Below are 21,461 nucleotides of genomic sequence, written 5' to 3' on the forward strand. Positions count from 1 at the left end.
GGTTTTCTTGCTTTCTCAGTGTTAAGGGAAAGTGGGAGTCACAGAAAATAGAGCTGCAAATAAAATATATTTTTTTTAAAAACAAGTGAATTTCCTAATTCCTATATTGACTTCTATGTTATTAAAACCTATGTGATCATTAAATGCTTATGTATCAATTTATGAATGCATTGGAAAGTGAGATGAAGGAAAGTTTTCAAGAGTGGGGGGCTTTGAGCAATATTCCATTTCATCCTTAAATTATTGGAATCCCACCAGGAAGGGAGATCTTAATTTAAAATATTTTATATTCACTACCATATTTGCTTGTAGGTCATGGAAAAGCTAAAACATTTTCAGCCTGAGCATTCTTTACTAACCAGCAGGGATACTGGTCTACTTCTTAAGAAATAGTTATCACTCATTTATACACATTAGGGTAATTAGAAAGTCCTAGGCTGCTGACTGGATTAGAACACTATTGGATGGAAAATTGAGTTATTTGCATTTAATTTATTAAACTTCCTTTTTAGATAGTTAACACAAAAGGAAATCCAAATAGAAGCATTTAAGTAATGGAAACAGAAACAGATGCCCCTTCTCTACCATGACAAATTAATTCTCTCTTGACTTGACTTTTAAAAAATCCATCCTTCAAAAAGTGAAGGAAAAGTGAAGGAATCTGATTTTTACCAACAAGAAGAAAATGATACCCTAAAGTAGATACGAAGGGAATTTTGTCAAGTATATTAAAGAAAAATAAAAACTTCTCTGTGTGTCTGTCTCTTTCTCTGAGTGTGTACGTGTATATGTGTGTGTTTGAGAAAATTTCAAAGTCTTCATAAATAGAATAATACCATGGGTTATTTGTTATTTCTGGATACTACAGGATATGTTAGACCAGGAGGCTCTCAAGAATAACTATTCTAATGACATCAAGAAAATAATTTTCTATAAGAAGAAAAAGGGAGATTTATCTAAAAAGTCCATTGTTGATGCACAAAGAATTTATTAAATTACTTTGGTTTTTAAAAGACAAACTAAAGAGGGAAACATGGGATATCTATCAGGGATGAAAGGGTGGCATGGTCCTATATGGATGATATGAGAAGCACTAAACCTTAGAATGAGCTAGAATGTCAAAGGAAGCTAAAAAGCACAAAAAAGAATGTTTCCCTAATCAAACACATTTCTTCTAGAATAACCCCATTTTTGACAGTTACTAAATGGGAATATCCTCCTTAATTCTAGTTTCTTCACTCTGAGATGATTCCTAATTTATCATATATGCCATATACATATACAACATTATATATACATGTATGTTATTTGTATATATACACATATGTATATATATTATTTGTACATAGTTGTTTGCATGTTATTATCTACACTATGCTAGAAGCTCCTTGAGAACAGAAAGTGGGGGGGGGGGTTGTCTTTCTTTATATTCTCTGAACTTAGCACAGTATCTGGACATATAATAGATGCTAAATAAATACTTAAATTCATTAGTAAAAATCTTGTAGATTTCAGCAGAGGATGTGACAAAGTCTCTCACATGCATTCTCTCCATAAGATAGAGAGATGTGAACTACATGATGGTTCGTTTAGATAGATGCTCAATTAGTTGAATGGCAGCATACACCAAAAAACAGTCATTCATTACATTATGTCAAAGAAATTCTACGTGGAGCACTTCAGAAATCTGTCCTTTGTTCCATGCTGTTTAACAATATTAACAATGAATTAAACAAAAGTTTGCCAAAATTTTAGATAACACAAAGCTAAAAGAAATGGTAAATATATTGGTTAATAGATTCAACTCTAAAAGGATATAGATCAATTAGAACTAAATGATTATAACATGGGATTGACATAATGATAAAATCCTATATTTAGGTTCAAGTAATTAGCCTTATAAGTATGAGGAGACCACAGGCTTTGTCCTGGAGAGCTGGAAGAAATTTCCAGATTTTGTTCCCCCCACTATCCAATATTTCTATTGACTTTTTTATGCTTATTGAAGTTCTAAGACAATTTGCATTTCCAGATCCTAATTGTAAAGGGCATGATACAAGCTGAAGATGCAATTACAAAGACACATTAATATTTATCTTCAATATTAGCAAGCCTCAGTAGAAAGTAATATCTGATATAGGATGTACAAAAATCAAACAGAGTTAAAGTAGTCTTGACCCATCATATTTATTATAGGTCAGTTTTGTGATTTTCAAGATCAGGATTGACAGAATAATTTTTTATCTCAGATGTTCTCAACATCATCTCCACTTCTCAATTTTGCTTCAACCATGTTCCACTTCCTCATTTCAAGACAAATTCCTCTGATCATGGTAACAAGAGATGAAAATGCCTTTTGGTGGTTTTTTGCCTCATTTTTTGTAGCCACACTACATTTAGAGACAAATTCTAAAAGAAAAAGGGGAATAGGGCCTTATTCTCCTAGTTCATAGTTCTCCGCACAAGAAACAAGTTCTCCTGAATCTGTTTGTTCATTCTTTTCCATTGTGTAGGGAGTTGAACCCTTAATCTGAATTGGGAGTTCAAGTTACAGAAATCTGAAAGTCAGAATCCAGGAGCAAGGTTGCATCAGCTCAGCATCAATGCCCTGAAGAATAAGCAACAATATTTGAAGGTAACCATCAGGATCTCAATCACAAAAGGCATTTGACATCATTGGAAATGACTTTAATAAGGTCAATGCTAGGGAGAAATTGAAAAGAGTTTTGATCTTCACTTTATCCCACCTCAGACTAGATGATGTAGGAGGGATTGTGTTCCCAGGGTATTGAGGAAAATGTTCCTTATCCTTGTTCTTGTCATATTAGTAAAGTAAATGACCCTTTGTAAAAGAAAATAAAAATCTTATGGCAAATCTTAGTTGTCACTCCTACCATGTATTTCATGTATGAGTTGACAATGATGCTTTCCATTTATATGCCCCTAAATGTTGTTTCAGGGACTCTGTCATCCCATCCCAGAAAACTGAAATGTATTAAAGACCTATGTTCATGAAAACTGTTTGTAAGTGATGGGAAAATTTTCAGAAGAGTTGTTGTATAGCATTAAAAAAGATGGAACAAAAGGTCTCCATTGATTTCAGACATATAATAACCTCTGCCTGAACTCAGCCAAAGGAATTCCCTTAAGTGTCCTTGCATGTTGTATAATACCCCAGTGCTGGACTATTGATATTTGTTGTGTACGATCCAATTATGGAGCCAGTTTGCAGACAAAGAACTCAATTTCATCTAAAAAGTATTAACCTAGTCTGGTTCAATGAAGCTTCTCCCTACCCAGATCAGACTTATGGTGTTGAAAGTTCCCTATTCAGCTAATCCACTCCAGAGGGATTTGGTCAGGGCTGCTGTTTAAAGTCTTCCCCTTTAATCTGTTTTATTTGGGTTTGGGGTATTTTTTTCCATTTTAAAAACACTAATAAAATAATTTTAGTTAAGTTCTTTTTACTTATGTTAGTACTTACTAAACTTACTTAGTAAGTTATACTTATAACATATGTTATAGCTTACCTTGCTTCATTGTTCCCGTGAACCCAAACTTAGATTCTTCAAGGTAAACAGCTGCTTAACACACATAATTGATTAAGAAACAAGAAAGAAATCAATTTACTTCTAGGACAACCTGAAAAAAATGACCCATCCTAACTCCCTGGTTTCAGGGAGTTCAGATATTATCTCTATTTTACAATGGAAGCTCAGAAGTCAATGTGACTTGACCAAGAAGTCTGTCCTGTAGAGGCCAGGCCTCCCATAACTTAGTTCAGTACTCCTTCCATTTTATCACACTTCTTAAAAACTAGCCATCTTTCAGGTAGCCCTCCTTTTCACTTCTATCCTGTTTTTGCCTTAGGAAGGGAGATTATGGGGTGGGAAATCCACAGGGAATACTAATCATTCTTCCCTCTGTTGTACAAAAGAAGTGAGAGTCAACAGAGGATATTGATAGCCAAGAGAGTAAGACATTCATAAAATGTGACTGTTAAAGTAGGAAGGATATTTCATCTATCACTTTCTTAAGTCAAGAAATGAACAAAATAACAAATCAATATCTGATTATAGCATTCTCTGATTTCCAAGGTGTAAATGCTCATACTAAAAATTTAACAATTAAGGCAGAACCAAGATGATGGAGTAAAGGCAAGGACTTGCACTGAGCTCTCCCCCAAACTCCTCCAAATATCTTTAAATAATGATTCTAAACAAATTATAGAGCAACAGAACTCACAAAAAGACAAGAGTGAAACAATTTTCCATTCCAGGACAACTTGGAAAGAGAGCAGGAAAGGTCTATCACATGAAAGAAAGAATGGAGCACAGTCTGGCACAGGCTGTGCCAGCACACACCCCAGCAAAGTAGGAGCTAGCCTTGGGAACTACTGAATCAGCAACTGCAGGGGTGACTTCTAAAGGTCTTAGCTCATAGAAAGGGGATCAAACAACTGGTTAAGAGAGAAATTACAGGGTCTTTTTTTTTCAGCACTGAGGCAGCACTCTGTTGCTTTGTCCATGGTCAGATCAGCATTGCTATTCTGGGTGGCAGTCCCAGAGTGAGAAGGAGCACTAGGACATCAGAGCTTGAAACCACAGTGGAGCAATGACCATCCTCACAGTTCCAGGGCTTGGGGTCACCTACAAATAAGAGCACAGGACAAGAGAGTAATAAATATTTCTCCTTAAATCATATCACCTTGGAAGACATGAAAACATATGTCGCTAAAAGGACCTCTGAAAACAGCTGCTCAAAAGCACTGAATCTTGGGATGGTGCATTCCCCACCCTGAAGCAGAGTCTTATTTTAATAAAGAGTTAAAAGTCAAGTAATAGGCTGAGAAAATAAGCAAGCCACAGGAAAAGATTCTGACCATAGAAAATTATTATGGTTACAAGCAAGATCAAAATACTCAGAAGATAATGAAGTCAAAGCTTCTGTATCCAAAGCTTCCAAGAAAAATATGGATTGGTCTCAGGTCATTGAAGAATTTAAAAAGCATTTTGAAAATCAAGTAAGAGAGGTAAAGGGAAACATTAGGAAGAGAAATGAGAGTGATGAAAGAAAATCATGAAAAACAAATAGTTTGGTAAAGAAGACACAAAAAAATACTCAAGAAAACAACACTATAAAAAGAATAGATTAGGTCAAATGATGAAGGAAGTGCAAAAAGCCAATGAGCATAAAAATGCCTTAAAAAAGAATAATTGCAACTAGTATTGGGCAAATGGAAAAGGAGATATAAAACTTACTAAAGAAAATAATTCCTTAAAAATTAGAATTGAGCAAATGGAAACTATTGACTTTATAAGAAATCGAAAAACAATAAAAGATAGCAAAAATATCTCATTGGAAAAACACGGACCTTTTAGAATGATTCCTAGACCATTGAGTTGTGGGATCCACACTTTGAAGAATCTATGTGACCTTATAAAATCACTTATTCTCTCCAAGCCTCCATTTCCTCATTTGCAAAATGGTTATAATAGCATTTGTATTAATAACTTCAAGAGTTGATATAAGGATCAAATGAGATAATGTATGTACTTTGAAATTGTAAAGCACTATAGAAATGTAACCCATTAAACTAAGTATTCCTGGCAGTAAGAGCTCTGTCTGGTCCCAGGTTTAATTAAATACCATCCTAGATTCCCTGACATGTCTCCATTTCTTTTTTCTAAAGCCTGCAGAATACTTCCTAACCTAGGAGTTTTCTCATTCCTCTTTCCCTCTCATCTTCTTTTTCCAACAAAAGCCTTGACTTTTTAATCGTTTATTCAGTGGGAGCCTGATATATCTTCTGACTTAGACACAGGGACCCAGTCTATAACTAAGATAAATAGACCTGCACCTTGCTCATACACAGTGGTAAACAAAAAACTTGCCAAACTTTATACTGAATTCAAAGTACTTTTTCAAGGAAGCAAGAATCAGAGAAAAATTACTCAGGAATAATTTAATTCTAAAGAGATTCAGGGTGTACAAATGCACATATTTAGTTTAGACTCAGAAAAATATATGTATGACAGAGAGGCATGTGTGACAAATAAAAAAGAATTGAGATCTGGGAAGCTTATTCATCTTCCCTACAACTTATTATCAAAAATTGTTTAAATGGTTCCTTTTCTTTTATTGGTGGCCAAGTGCAAAAAATGAAAAAAAAAAAAAACACAAAACATGTATTTGAAGCCAAATCAATTAGGATTAAATTTTCAGACTGTCACAGTCATTTATTTCAAATGGAAAGAGCTGCTGAGGAGGGGCAAGAAAACCTCTAGTTTAGGGCATGTTCTTCTCCCACATAGCTAGTGGGAGAGAGGATAATTAGTTTGAACTTTCTGCTCGTCCCCATGGATAGAATCAACTGCTAACATATATGTTAAATCGTAAGAGTTTTTAGTAGTCCAAAGGTAAGGACTTTAGTCTTCCCTAATACCCAAGCACAAGTGGGCACGCACACACACACACACACACACACACACACACACACACACACACACATCTACTTTCCTCTTAACCAATGGCAGATTCTTAAAAGTTTTTCCTGTTCCCAAGATCATATGTGGCTTATCAGGTGAGAGGCCAACTTTATAATAGTTCTTGAGCCCAAACAATGCTAAGACATTCTGATATACCCACAGTCCCTAGATGAGAGGATTTTTTCATAGAAGAACTAATAGTTTTTCTCAAACAATGTTAATGCATTAATATTCTTAACTATTGAAAGTTAGTGATGAACAAGAAACTACTGAGGTTTTCCCAAGGATATTCCAAAAGCTTGTACAGTTTTAAATTATTAAGATTACTTATATAGAAGGTTATTTAAGCTATTAAAATAATTTGTGTGTGTATGTTCGTCCACATATGTATACATATGCATTGTTGTTCAGCTGCTCAATCATGTCTGACTCTTCATGACTCTATTTGGGATTTTCTTGGAAAATATACTGGAATGGTTTGCCATTTCCTTCTTCAGTTCATCTTACACAAACAGGATTAAATGACTCGGTCAGGATCACAAGCAAATACATATCCTAGGTTAGATTTGGACTCAGGAAAATGATTCTCTCTGACTCCAGGGACAGCCTCTGTGCACTATGGCACCACCTAGCTGTCCCACATATGATAGGTAGATGGATGGATGAATGGTTGTGGATATAGATATGAATACATATTCATCATATACAATCCACACATTTAATAATATTATGTTAACAATAAGTCTAGTTTTGACTATCACAGAGATGGTAGATACTGTATCTTTGCTTCTTAAGTTTATTATATATGTATATAAATATATATATATATATATATCTCTGTATACACACACCCACACACACCTAGTTACAGTTATATAAAATAAAATTTAGAACCAGAAACATTAGGATGAAAATTTTTATTTCAAAGTGAAAGGATAAATTCACTTGCAATAAATAATTGTAATTAATAATTAATAGAATTCAAAATTCATTTCACAAATAGGAGAAATTCTAGGACTTGACACATGGTAATCACTTAACAAATATCTATTGACTGACTAATTAATTGTTTCTATTCCTGATTTTGTTTTATATAACTATTTGATAATTATCTCTTTGCAATGTGTATCGGCATATTAAGTATGTGCAGACAGAATGTCAATGAATAACTGGAAATACACGGAATTCAGGAGTGTACAAGTATCTGAAACAGTCTAAAATAGTCATGATGAAATCTTTCCTTAGATCCTTTAAGTTGTAATCATGAAAGATATATGGTTTGGATTTTATTAATAACTCTTTTTAAATTCCTAAAAAGCAGAGATTTGATGAACTTTAAACTCAATTCACTCTAAGGTTAAAGAAATTACTGACAAATCAGATTCAGGTGGAGTTTAGCAAGTCTTGGGGCATTTCCAGCTATTAGATCAAGAAAGGGAGAGTGAGAGATTAGACTAAAATAAAATTTCTAAAATTGTGGGTTACAACCCCATATGGGGTCTATGGAGATTATGAAAATATCAAAATCAATTTTTATCAAATATCAATTCTAAAAAATGTTGTAGATCCTCTATATCCTGCATCCAGTATCACATATTCTGACAAAATTAATTCTTCATGTGAACAAGCACATCCATCTCATTAATATGTAAATTTGCTTTCATCTTTAATAAATGTTAAAATTATATATGTACCAAGAAATTGTTTTACAATAAATTTCTTCATGACTTATTATCAGTGAGTGTTTGATTTGTATACCTCTTTTTTATATCTATAAATCTGGGGTCATATAAAAATTTCTGAAGGGGAAAAGTAGTCATGAGTGGAAAAAAAATTTAAAGCCGTGGATTAAATTTAGGTTATGTTTCCTGAGAACCTCAGGAGAAGGAGAAAGATGTGGTCTGGAAAGAATCCCTGCCCACATGCCTATAGTGGGAGGAAAAGTCCTTAGACAAATTTCACAGTCCTTGCTGTTATATTCTAAATCCCATAATCTTTCTCTCGGTGTGTCTCACATACACATTCATAAATAGTTCAAAGCCCTCACAATCTGGCTCTGCCTATATTTACATAATGATTATCTATTATTCCCCTTTAGGTACTCTACAAACTAGTCAAATTAGGCTTCCTGCAATTCTAAATTCCACATATTTCCTCCATGACTTACCTTACCTTCCAAACCTCGCATTCTTGCTATGCCTCAAATTGAATATTCCAACAACTTGTCTTTATACCTTTATATACATAATATGCCTTCTATGCCTGAAATGTACTTGTTCCTCACATTTCTTAGAAACCTTAATTTCCTGATCCAACCATTCTGAAGAGTAATTTGAAATTAAGTCCAAAGGGCTATAAAACTTTTTATATCTTTTGACCCAGCAGTGCAACTATTGGGTCAATATCCCAAAGAGATCATAAAAGAGGGAAAAGGACCCACATGTGCTAAAATATTTGTAGCAGCTCTTTTTGTAGTGGCAAGGAACTGGAAATTGAGTGGATGCCCATCAGTTGAGGAATGGCTGAATAAATTATGGTATATGAATGTAATGGAATATTATCGCTCTATGAGAAATGATGAGCCAGGCTGATTTCAGAAAAGCCTGGAAAGACATACATGAACTAATGGAATGAAAATTCATCCTGAATGAAATGATCAGAATCTAAAGAATGTTGTACACAATAGAATATGGGGTAGGGGAGGAAAAGAATTCTTTTTAGCTGAATCTAAAGAATGCCAAGGAAATTAGTGAAGGGAGTGAGGGAAGGAGGTAGGAAAAGGGAGGGCGAGGAGAACATTCTAGGCATGGAAGACAGTGCAAATGCACAAAGTCAAGAGATGAATTGTTGTGTACAAAGAACAGCAAATAGATCAGTATGGTGGGTTCAGGATTGTAGAGTGGGAGGGATATAAGAAATCTGGAAGGAGCAAAGTTTTGGAGAGCTTAAAATGCCTAAAAGAAGCCTTTCTATTACTCTTAGGGATAATAAGCAAGCCACTACGGTTTATTAAATAAGGAAGATGACATGGTCAGTCCTGCACTGTAGGAAAATTATTTTGGCAGCTAAGTAGAGAATGGATTTAAACGGGAAAAAGACCAACTAAAATGCTATAATCAAATAGCAATATTCCAGGAAAGAGATAATAAGGACCTGAGCTTTATAAGATGAGCCTGAAGCACCAGGAAACAGTAAATAGTCAGAAGGAGGAGCCATGGATGTTGTAGCAAAGGGGGAAAAGAGGCTACCAAAAATTGATATTTTCATTTATTTAAAATTAAAAAGTATGAATAAAGTCAGCACAACTAGAATAAGAAATGGCAGCTCGATGGTGCAGTGAATAGAGCACTGAGTATGGAGTCAGAAAGAATCATCTTCGTAAATTCAAATCCAATCTCAGACTCTTATTAGCTGTGTGACCTTGAGCAAGTAACTTAAACCTGTTTGCCTCATTTCCTCATCTGTAAAATGAGAAGGAAACCACTCCAGTATTTTTGCTGGGAAAACTCCAAAATGGGGTCACAAAGAATTGGACATACTGAAACAGCTCAACAACAATATAAAAAAATGAGAAACTATCAAAGGACTGGGACCCATTCACCATTAAGAGTTAACCTTAAAAGGGTAAAAGCAGTTCAAAGTACTCTTTTGATTTGCATAAATGCTAATCATACTTCATAAGCCCCTAGTCATGAACTTAACTTTAAGGATCAGCAGACACACTACTACATTATTAGTGAAGCTGGGAATTGATACAATCATCATGGAAAATATTTTGAAAGGAAGAAAAACCAACAAACAATCAAAAATTTGTAAATTTTGGAAAATTACAAAGAACAAGTCTGGTCTCAAAAAAGTGATGTGGTAAATCGACAGGTTTGAAACACTATAATTTGTTCAGATTTCTTTTTCAAAATATTGATTGATTTTGTGGGTTTTTTCCTCCTTCCTCTTTTTCCTTTTTTCGTTAAAAAAAATCTTTTTTATATTGGGTAGTTCTATGGGAAAAGGAGAAAATATAAAATATGTAAAAACAAAAGGGCAGTTAAAATTATTTTTTAAAATTAGAAAATACTAAGCATTTATTATGTACCTACTATGTGCCAGGCATCATACCAGGTGTCAGAAATACAAATAGAAAGAGTGAAGTAATTCCTAATGACAAGGAACTTGTTGCTGTCTTAAACTTGCTCTGAGGTAAGACATGCATAGCCAGAAATGCAGAACTGATTTGCCTTTTCTTCCTTGAGATTCAGATTTCCTGAGAATCACATAGACATCTGGGGCCATCTGGCTTCATTATGCCTGAACATACTAAATGTCATTGGGGTATCTATAGTCAAGAGGCTGCCACTGGACTATTGTAGACCAGAAGACCTATGTATGACCTGGGACTCTTTGGCCAAAAAATAAGATTGCCAACTATTTCAAAACTATTTAGGCTGGTTACAAGCAAAAAAGGGAGACAAGTTGCAAATATGCTCTCCACCCTGCCTTTCTCTAGTGTATCAGATTATTTTATTATTACTACTACTATATTTGTGATCAAAAGATAGGGTTCAGAATGCTACTGCCAGTGCCACAAGGATCACACAAAAAATGCAATTGATGTGAAGTTGGAAGGAGATGTTACAAAGGCTTGGGATACAGTCTGGGAAAGTCATGGAGGCAGGAAAAAGCATACCAAGAGCAGCAAGTTTGACGAGGATGGAGAATGTTGCAAGTGAAATCTGGAAAAAGATCCAGAGTCAGAATCTGAAGTTTTTTTAATGACAAATGCACATCACATCCTGTGGGCAATGCGGGAGTGAAAGAGTCATCATTGTGTTTTAAGAATGATAATTTGGTAGCGATGGATGGATTAAAGAGGGGGAAAACCTGAACAAAGGGAAGCCAATGAAGAGACTTTGGAAACCATCCAGGCAAGAAGCAATGAAGGCCTAAAGTAAGGTGTTCGGGCCATGAATACAGAGGTGGAAAGAACACCCAGACAAGAAAGCATCTCTCCCTTTTATGGAAGGCCAGAAAGAGATGCTGCCATGGCAATGTTTTTTTCCTTTCTATATCTGTCCCTTCCGTGTGTGTGTGTGTGTATGTATGTGTATCTTTCCTAGTCTCTCTCATCTTTTATGGAAGGCCAGAGAGAAGTCTTGCTTTGACTTCTCTCAGTCACCTGGTCTGATATTCCCCAGTCAGGAATCAATGGGGGCATATTTGCCATTTATCATTTTTGTGCCATAGCCCAAGGCTTTAACTGAATATTGTCTCGGTGAAACTGAAGGACCCTCTATAGTGTAATATTTCAATCATAAGACTGAATATTCACCTCCTGCTTCACTTGCCTTCCATTTTCCAGCATGGCTTGTGCTTCAGCCTTACCTCTTTCAGACAATTCTCTAGATCAGTCATGAGTTTTCTGTGAGAAACCTCTAAAAGCTATGAAGCCCCAAATAAGACCTATTTCTACTATTAAGCTCCCCACAAAAAAAATTTAAATAAAAAACTAGTTAGTTAGAAATTGTCTACATCTCCATATTACTGTCTCTCTCTCTCTCCACTTCTCCCTCAGTCTCTTAATCATTCTGTCTCTCTGTCCCTGTCTCTCTGTCTCTGTCTCTGTCTCTCTGTCTGTATCTCTCTGTTTCTCTCTGTCTCTCTCTGTCCCTTTTCTCTGTCTCTGTCTCTATCTCTCTCTCCTCTTTCTCTCCCTCTCTCTCCCTCCTTCTCTGTCTCCTTCCTTCTCTCTCCCCCCACACATACACTATACATCACATACATATACATACACATGCATATATATATATGTATAAGGATGTCTATCTTTCCTAGTCTCTCTCCATCTTTTTTTTCTTTGTCTATATTTAACTTTCTTCTCCCCATATGCCCTAGACATAGGATCCCTTCCCTTAGGATTTTCCCAGGCTATTTCAACTCCTCTCCTCTAATCCAACCTTCCTGCCCAGAATCCTTTGGGAAGGATCTGAGTTCTGTGGAGTTAATTGATTGTCTATGTTCACAAATTGAAAAATCACTTTGCTCCTGAAGAGAGAATAAAACTTATCCATCAGAAACCACAACAGAAGCATTTGTCCTGTATATGACCTAAGAGACAACCATAGTTAAAAACATCTCTTTCAATCCCAGTCATGGGCTCATGGTTGGTGGTAGAAAAGCAAGCTAGGCCCCTGTAAGCTAAATATCCTCTATAGCCAGTGGAGATAATATTGACTTTTGTGATTCTTTCTAGACTCCACTGGGCCTGGGGCTTAAATTGAGTGCTCTCTAGTGGACAGTTCAGGTGCATTCTCTCCTTTAATAATTAATATGATATCATGCTGCCTTTCTGGGTCAGTCTGTCAATAATTACTTGTTAAGCTCAGACAGTGTATCAGACACTGTGTTAAGCATTGGAGATATAAAGAAAGACAAAATTAGTTCCTGCCCTCCAAGAAGTATACACAATAATAAGTCAGCATGTAGATAACTGATTATAAAAGATAAATGTTATTTGCCCTTCTCAACAAGGACCAATGGCATCATGACAGTGAAGTATATACAGAGTAGATAGAGAAAATTTGCAAATTTACATTAGCAGCAGATGTTCCCTGACCTCTAACCACCAGGTGTCTCTGAGGCAAACTCTGCTAACACATACTCACATACACTATCTCTAGGGGTAGACAGAGAAAAGGGATAGAGAGAGACAAAGAGAAACAGAAAGATACAGACAGAGAGACAGAGACAGAGACAGAGAGACAGGGACAGAGAGACAGAATGATTAAGAGACTGAGGGAGAAGTGGAGAGAGAGAGAGAGACAGTAATATGGAGATGTAGACAATTTCTAACTAACTAGTTTTTTATTTAAATTTTTTTTTGTGTGGGGAGCTTAATAATAGAAATAGGTCTTATTTGGGGCTTCATAGCTTTTAGAAATGTCTTCATAGCTTTTAGCTACTTTGGATACTACTTGATTTTTGCTATGTTTTGCCTCAGGGATCGATTTTTAGGGGGTGGTAGGAGAGAAAAGAAGAGATCTGATCTAAGCGATAACAGTTGGGTCTTTGTTAAATCTTTATCATCTCCAGGACTCAAAATAAATTTTGGTTTGGCTTTTAAAGGCTTTCCTAAGCTGGCCCTTTTTTAATCTTTCCAGGCTTTTTACTCCTCAATCCTTGCCATTCACCCTGTGATTCAGTCTAACTGGTCACACTTGTAGGTTCTCCACACAACACTCCATCTCCTGTCTTGGTACTATGGAGCCAAAGAAATTTGTCTCCCACTCCATTTTGTTCATGCAAAAATGTTTGTGCTCTCCCATTAGTGCCTGAAATGCAAGTAACCCAAAATAGGATGCATCATGACATCCTATTGTGCATTTCCTATTCTGTCTACTGGCTACATTCTGTTTTGCAAAAATTTCTAACTCTGAAACAGAGTAATAGGATTATTGCACCAGATCAGCCTCAAATCCCAGCAAGAGGGACCTGAGTCAATCAACTTTAACCCCATTCCACTCCTCTCTGACCCTATAGAAACAATGCTTCCTCTCTGAATGACATGGCTCAATCCCAGAGAGTCGTTTTTGCTGGTGAATGCAATAAACCTTCCTTTAGTTTCCATGTTTTAGGTCCAGTCACCCGGTGTTTCCAGTTGTCTCCCCATAGTGCTTTTGCCCTAACTGCTCCTACCACTTCCCTTCAATACTCTGCCTTCAGGCTCTTTCTAAGCTCATCTCAAATCCCACTTTCTACATGAAGTCTTTTCAGGTCCCCCACCTGCTAATGCGTCTTCCAAATGTCTTTTCCCCTTCCTACCCTTTGTAATGCAACAAGGTGGCTCAGAGGGTTGGACCTACAGTACATAAGATGAATTCAAATCCAGCCTGGATGTGTGATTCGGAGCTAATCACTTATCCTCTGTCAATCTCAGTTTCCTTATCTATAAAATGAGAATAGTGATATAAACCTCAAAGGCTAGGACAAGCTAGATGGCAGTGGATACAGAGATGGGCATGGAGTCAGAAAAACTCTTCTTCGAGAATTCATATCTGGCTTCAGAAACTAACTCGGCAAGTCACTTAATCCCATTTATGTCAGTTTCCTCATCTATAAAATAAATTAGAGAAGGAAATGGCAAAACCATTCTAGTTTCTCTGCCAAGAAAACTCCAAATGAGGTCACAATGATATAGATAACCTCATAGCATTATTGTAAGGTTTGTAATAACCTTTTGTTATAACATTTGTAATCAAATCTTAAAGTACTATATAAATGATACCTATTATTAAATAGCTAATTTTACTCACTTCCACCTGGGATGATTATGCCTCACTGGGATCACATCTACAGGTTTCATCTCCTCCCCTCTCCTTCCCTAAGTAACAGTCTTTCAACATCCACCTATCCTCTGTCTTTCCCCCTCTGACTTGCCCCAAGAATAAACATTCCTATCTATGGCACTGGGTTTTTATGCTGTCACCTTGCAGGACAGAGCATGAAGAGAAAATCTCTTTAAAATGATTTTTCCCAAAACAGAGTCTGTTTCCCAACAGATCTGGATTCTATGCATTGCAAGAAAGGAATTGAGAGATGACTCCAGGGAGCATATAGAAAAGTAAGGATTTGATTTTTCCAGAGTGAATCTTTAAATACTCCCAAAAAATACCAACATCCCTCTCACATTCTATGTATCCTAATGTTCCCTAGCATTCCTATCAAATCCATTTCCTCAATATTGCTCCATATTCTTCTAATCCTATTTTCAGTCCCAAGTAATAAATATGAGCTTGTAATTGAAGGCCAGTGGTAACGCTGCTTCTCCTTATTTTAGATTTTATCCCCCAGAAGACTAGAAAAATCTCAATGGCCCTTCTTGGCTCTAAAATGTGATGAATTTAAGCACTTTCTGAGATCTAGTCTCTGAGGTAAGAATGATGAGTCCCTTAGTCTCCGATATGTCTGACCTCTAGCCTTTCTTCTGCGATTGTCAACATCTGCCTGTGGTTTTGGGTTTAGTAAATCAAAGGACACCTGAAGGGAATGGGAACCCTTTATCCTGAACAAAAACAGTTTCCTATCCAAGCCATTTCATTTATCACTTTCTGCCTGTATTTTTACAAGAGCTTACTAACTGATTTCTCTGTGTTCAGTCTACTTCCTCTCCAAAACCATTCTTCACATAGCTACCAAATTATTATTCCTAAAGCATACATTTGCTTGTATAACTCCATTGCCCACAGGATAAAATACCGAGACTCCTTTGTTTGTCATTAAAGAGCTTCACAATCTATCTCTAATTTTTCTTTCCAAATTTCTCTTCCTCACATATTCTGCCTTCCAGACAAATTCACCTACTTACTGTTCTGGAGTGTATCAAGAGTGTACATTCAATTTCCTGCCTCCAAGCTTTTGTACAAGCTATCATCCATGCCCATGTGACAACTTTATCCTGATGCTACTGCTACATAATACTACATTATGACATTGGGTAGTATAAGCAGTCTAGATCCGTTCCTACACTGATTTCCTTTAGGTGAATGTGGTCTAAATAAAGACACGTATAAAAGGAGATGGATGAAGAAATGTTGGGGAAGTACAATCACTTAGACTTCACAATTGATTAGATGTAAGGAAGAGATAAATTAGTCAAGGATGACTTTTAGGTTGTGAATCTGTGATTAGAAGAATAACAGTGTCATTAACATAAATAGTGAAGTTCAGAAGAGAATTAGGCTTCAGAGAAAGATAATAAATTTTTTCTTGGACATACTGAGCCAGACTGAAAGGTTCTCCAGAAAACTAACCAGTCCCAAAAAAGAGATAATAAAGGACCTGGACTATAAGAAAGCTAACCAGGCCCCAGGAAAGGACAAGACAAGACTTTGAAAGATAAAATAAAGGATTTGGACTTTAACACCTGGCTGCACTTGTGGTGATTATTGAACTGAAATGAAGGCTGTCTCCAGAGACCCCAAGAAAACCTCAACAGAGAACATTACAGGAGGTGAGAATGTAGAGGCAAGAAAGATAGATATCTTGATATGAGTCTAAAAGGCAAGAAGAGTCATAAATTACTTTCAACTCTGGGTGACTAGAAGGAAGGAAGGAATGTCACTGCTTTTACTAAGGAAGGAATCAATTATGTGTGTGGATATAGACTTCTAAATTGTAGTATAATCAGCAATCAAAGCGCAAAATCAAAAGCAAAATCAAAGCTTGATTTATTGTTTTATTGATTGCCTAACTTAAGAAGGGCAGTGAGGTGGCACAGTGGATAGAACATAGGGCTTGGGATAAGGAAAATTAATCTTCCTAAGTTTAAATACAGCTTCAGATACTCACTAGCTGTGTAAGCCTAAGCCAATCACTTAACCCTGTTTGCTTCAATTTCTGGACACAGATACTCCGATATCTCTATCAAGAAAATCCCAAATGAGGTAAAAAAGAATCAGACATGACTTAAAAATTACTGAATAACAAAAATACTTAAGAAAGTAAAAATAATGCAAATTCAACTTTAAAATGTTTCACAGGTACATATTTTGCTTTCAAAGAAATGGTTATTAAACAATTACCAGTATACTCCTAAAAAAAATAGGCACATTGACATACTGTTAGTAAAATTGTGAATGGATACAACCATTCTGGTAAACAATTTGAAATTATACCCAAAAAGTTATTAAATAGTACATGCCTTTTGATTCAGCTATATACTAGGCCTATATCCAAAAGAGATCAAAGAAAGAAAAGGTCCCATATTTACAAAAATATTTATAACTCTATATAGTGGCAAAGAACTGGAAATTAAGGGAAAACTCAGAAATTGTGGAATGAATGAATAAGTTGTGATATATGATTGTGATGTAGTACTAATGTGCTATAAAAATGAGGAAAACCTAATTCTTTTGTAATATAATATAATAATAATAATAACATAAATAATAATAATATAAATCCCTAATAGATTGGAATACTTTTAAGCCCCCAAATGAAGTAGACAGAATTCAGAGTCAAGTAGATTTCTTTCAATACACATGCCCTATAAGTCCAATATCTCTTCAAAGGACCTGGACTGAGGGGCAAAGGAGCAGAGACTCAGGCCTGATCCCTCTATCTAAAGAAAAGCACAAAAAGATATCAAGAGAAGCGAAGTTATCCCAGGTTACTAAAGTTATTGTCTGAGGGCATTAGACTCCTTTGTTGTCTTAAGACAACACATATAAAAACCTTGAGTTCCTGGAAGTTCTCTTACCACCACTAGCTTATGCCAAGACTGACCTAGACTCATCTCTAAGACATACCAAAAAACCCTAGGCTATAACTCATTCTTGGTCTCTGAGAGTGTTTTATAAACACAGACCTTAATTAAAGCTAACAGACAGCTAGCCATTATCCCCAGTTTGGCACTCAGCATGCTGAGTCACCAGCTTTGTCAACTGGAGCCAAGGGCAGCTCAGCTCAGCAACCCTTCCATAAAAACAAAGTTCACCCACTTCATGTACTGGGTGGGCTCCCACTGGAATGCTGGGGTGAGTCAGGTGAAAATTGTCTTACACACACTCTGTGCTCAATATATTAGTGGGTTATTTAGTCAAAAAAAGTAGAATAAAATTATAAATCTTAAGTTCTGGAAATTATCTCGAGATGAAAGTGGAAAGGTGCAGCTAGGTGGCACAGTGGGTAAAATGCCAACCCTGAAATCATGAGAAAAAATATATATGCTATTATCATCCACATTTTAGATGCATTAATATTCCTATTTTACAGTTAAGGTAAATAGAAATTAAGTGACTTGCCTAGTCATACAAGTAATGTCTGAGGATGGATTTGAACTCAAATCTTCCTGCCTCTAGGCCCAGTATTTTATCCATTGTGCTACCAGCTATCTTGTTGTCAAGGGAATGTTTGGCTTGCTATAATTTCCAACTATTGGTCCTAATTTTCTCTCTGGAGATAAAAGAACGAGCCTTACCTATCACCTGACAGGACATAGAGTATCTGGATCTCATTCCTCTAACATTCATTTCTCTTCTTCAGCTTTCAAGGACATAAGTTTCCTAGTCATATCAACTAATTGGAGCCAGCATGCTAATGGAATGGATTGAAGTGCTTACTACAGAAGTATCATTTTTGTTGAAGATTTATAGGAATGATGGTTGTTATAAGATTCCATTGCCAAGAAGAAAGGGACAGCCGTGCTTGTGCAATAAGGAGAGAGACAGGCTGACTTTGTAAAATCCTTTTGAAGATGTCTAGGGTAAAACCATTTTTTCCTGTTGGCAAATTTAAAAAATGGGAGAAACTGGGTTTTGTGCATATCACCTAAGATAGAGACATTCATGTGGGAAACAGCAAGGATTTCTCTCTAGGAAAAGTCATTGCATTGCTATGGGAATGGGAGTAGTCTCTTTCTTTTGGGCTGTATCTTTAAAACCCCCACATTGACAGAATCTCTTTCTCTTTTCAGCTGCATCTGAAGATAAAGATCTTGCTCACCCAGAACATGAGCACCATGCATTAAGTTAAGTGGAGTAAAAGTGGATCTCCCCTTTCCTTCCTTTGGGCTTTGTGGCCTTGAGAATAGAGTTTGGAGTTTGGGTCTGTTTCAGTTCTATATCCTAGGACCTGAGAGCTCAATTCATAATTTTAAAAGAGGATGGAGAAGGAAATAAACATTTATATAGCACCTAAAAACTTCTTACCTCTGTGATCTTGGACAAGTTATTTGATCTATGTTTGCCACTGGAGAAGAAAATGACAAACCACTCCATTGTTTCTGCCATGAAAACTCCACATACATGAAGAGTCAAAGAATTAGTCATGACAAACTGAATAATAGCAATTATGCCAGATACCATGCTAAGTACTTTGTAAAAATTATATTATTTGATTCTTGGAGCCAGAATTGCAAGTATAGACATTATTTCCAACCCAAAGTGATCAGAATCCTAGACTTTGGACTGGGCCTTGGTGAGACTACATTACAAAGGAACTGATCCCAATTTCCCTGTCTTACTCAAAGTAGAAAAAGGGATAATTTCAATCAGATGTTGGTGAAAAGCGGTTGTTTATATGTTTGTTTTTGCTATACCTTTGAAATAAATATTCCTTTGTAAAAATTAATCCGACTACAAAATGGTTAAATTAGTTTGGGGTCCCAAAGGATTCCAAAGTAGGGGACTATAATCAGTGGGGACTTAAGGGGCTAGACACTTCCCTACATCCTTAGAACCCTACCAGAGGGGTTCAATGGTAGGAGCCAAAGTAGTCACTGCTATACAAGGAATTGATTGGAGTGTAATGAAGGTTTCCTAAAGAGGAAGAAGTTTGGATCCATGTTTGGGAAGTAGAGAAAGAAAAACCATGGAACAGGAGTTCACCTTCCTTCTTTGGTTTGAGGACTGGGGAAGCTACACTGATTCTTACCACTGTCTCTGCATTTCTGCAACTCTGTCTCATCATTACTTCTCTTTCTCTCCATCTCTCTCTGTCTCTCTCTTCTTGTCTCTAGGTGTCTGCCTATATATCTATATCTTTCCCTTCCTTTCCATTTTTGCTATATATCTTCCTCTCCAAATTTTCCTCAGTGTTTTTCCTCTCTTTTTATAGTTCATCTTCTCTAAGTCTATCTTCTGTGTCTTTCTTGCTGTTTTTCTGCATCTATATCTCTTCTTCCTTGTCTCTCCTTCTCTGAAATTATAGAGGAATGAAATTATATGAGGAATACTGAAAATACAATGTGGACAAATTCCAAAACTTCTTGAAGGAACTAGAGCTACATTGATTTGACTTGTGCAAAAGCTTTTCATTTTCCAAAATTCTTCATTCCAGCTCTTCTTGAGTAAAGAATTCTTCTATTACCCATAGTTTTAAAAAATCAAAGCTTCTCTTCTCTTCTAATTTATGTGACCTTTTAGATTTAGGTCATGTGTCTATTTAAAAGATTTTGGTGGCATATAGTATATACTGGCAATCAAACGCTAGATTTTTCCTGACTTCTTTTCAGTTTTTCCACTTGTTTGTGCCCACTGGGCATGTTCAATTGCTTCCAGATTTTGTTTACCCAGTCTATTCCATTCATCAACATTTCCATTTTTTAACTAGTTTTGATATAATAGTTTTGATGATCATTGTTTAAATCATTGTTTGAGATCTGATACTAAGTCCCCTTTTGTTCCTGACTTTGAAAAAATTTCCAAATTTGGTGACTTTTTCTCAATCCTCATCCTTCTTGACTTCTCTGTAACTTTTGACATTGCCAATCATTGTCTTTTCCTTGATATTCACTTCAATTTGGTTTTATGGTTCTGATTCTTAGCCATATAATAAATCCTTTTCAGACTTTTTTGCTAGGTCTTCATCCAAGTCATACTCACTAACCATACATTACTATCATCCAATTCTCTTTGGCCTTCTTCTCTCTTTACAGTATTTTGCTTTCTGATCTCATCAGTTCTCATGGATTATCTCTGTGCTCAATATTCTTAGATATTTTTCCAGCCCCAAATGCTCAGCTCACCTCCAACTGACTATTGGACTTCTCAAATGAGATGTACCTAGACAAATCAGATCAAAAAGATAAAAAAAGAAAAAGAAAAAAGCAAGCAAACGACAACAAAAAAGATGAAAATACTATATTGTGATCCACATTCAGTCCCTATGGTCTTCTTTCTGGATGCTGATGGCTCTCTCCATCACAAGTCTATTTTAGCCCCACTAGTTTTGTTTGTGCAAAAACATTTTAATTTTACACATTTTGAATTTATCTAGTATAAAGTGTGAAATTGATTTATTTTAATCTATTTTCCAACAGTTTTTGTCAAATAACGAGTTATTGCCCCAATTGCTGAGATTTGGAGATTTGTCAAACACGATCAAACACAAAATGACTGTGTTCAATTCTTTATGTATATTGTATAATTAATCCACTGATCAAGCTCAAGCTTACCAAATAATAAATTGTTGTGATGATTA

General features: G+C 35.9%; 1 long non-coding RNA gene across 2 annotated transcripts in view; it reads right to left on the bottom strand.

Moving 5' to 3' along the window:
• Window positions 1-1,844: 1,844 nt before the first annotated feature.
• Window positions 1,845-21,461, bottom strand: part of LOC116419188 — a 55,000-nt gene continuing 35,383 nt past the window's right edge. The window contains exons 2-4 of one of the 2 annotated variants that reach the window (XR_004229429.1): window positions 4,480-4,649; window positions 3,531-3,581; window positions 1,845-2,608 (exon numbers count right to left, since the gene is read on the bottom strand). This is a non-coding gene — a long non-coding RNA (uncharacterized LOC116419188). Of the gene's footprint in view, window positions 2,609-3,530; window positions 4,650-21,461 lie in introns of both variants that reach the window. The other variant, XR_004229428.1, reaches the window with a different exon arrangement.

This window comes from Sarcophilus harrisii, chromosome 5, assembly GCF_902635505.1.
Source record: "Sarcophilus harrisii chromosome 5, mSarHar1.11, whole genome shotgun sequence".
Classification (NCBI taxonomy): domain Eukaryota; kingdom Metazoa; phylum Chordata; class Mammalia; order Dasyuromorphia; family Dasyuridae; genus Sarcophilus; species Sarcophilus harrisii.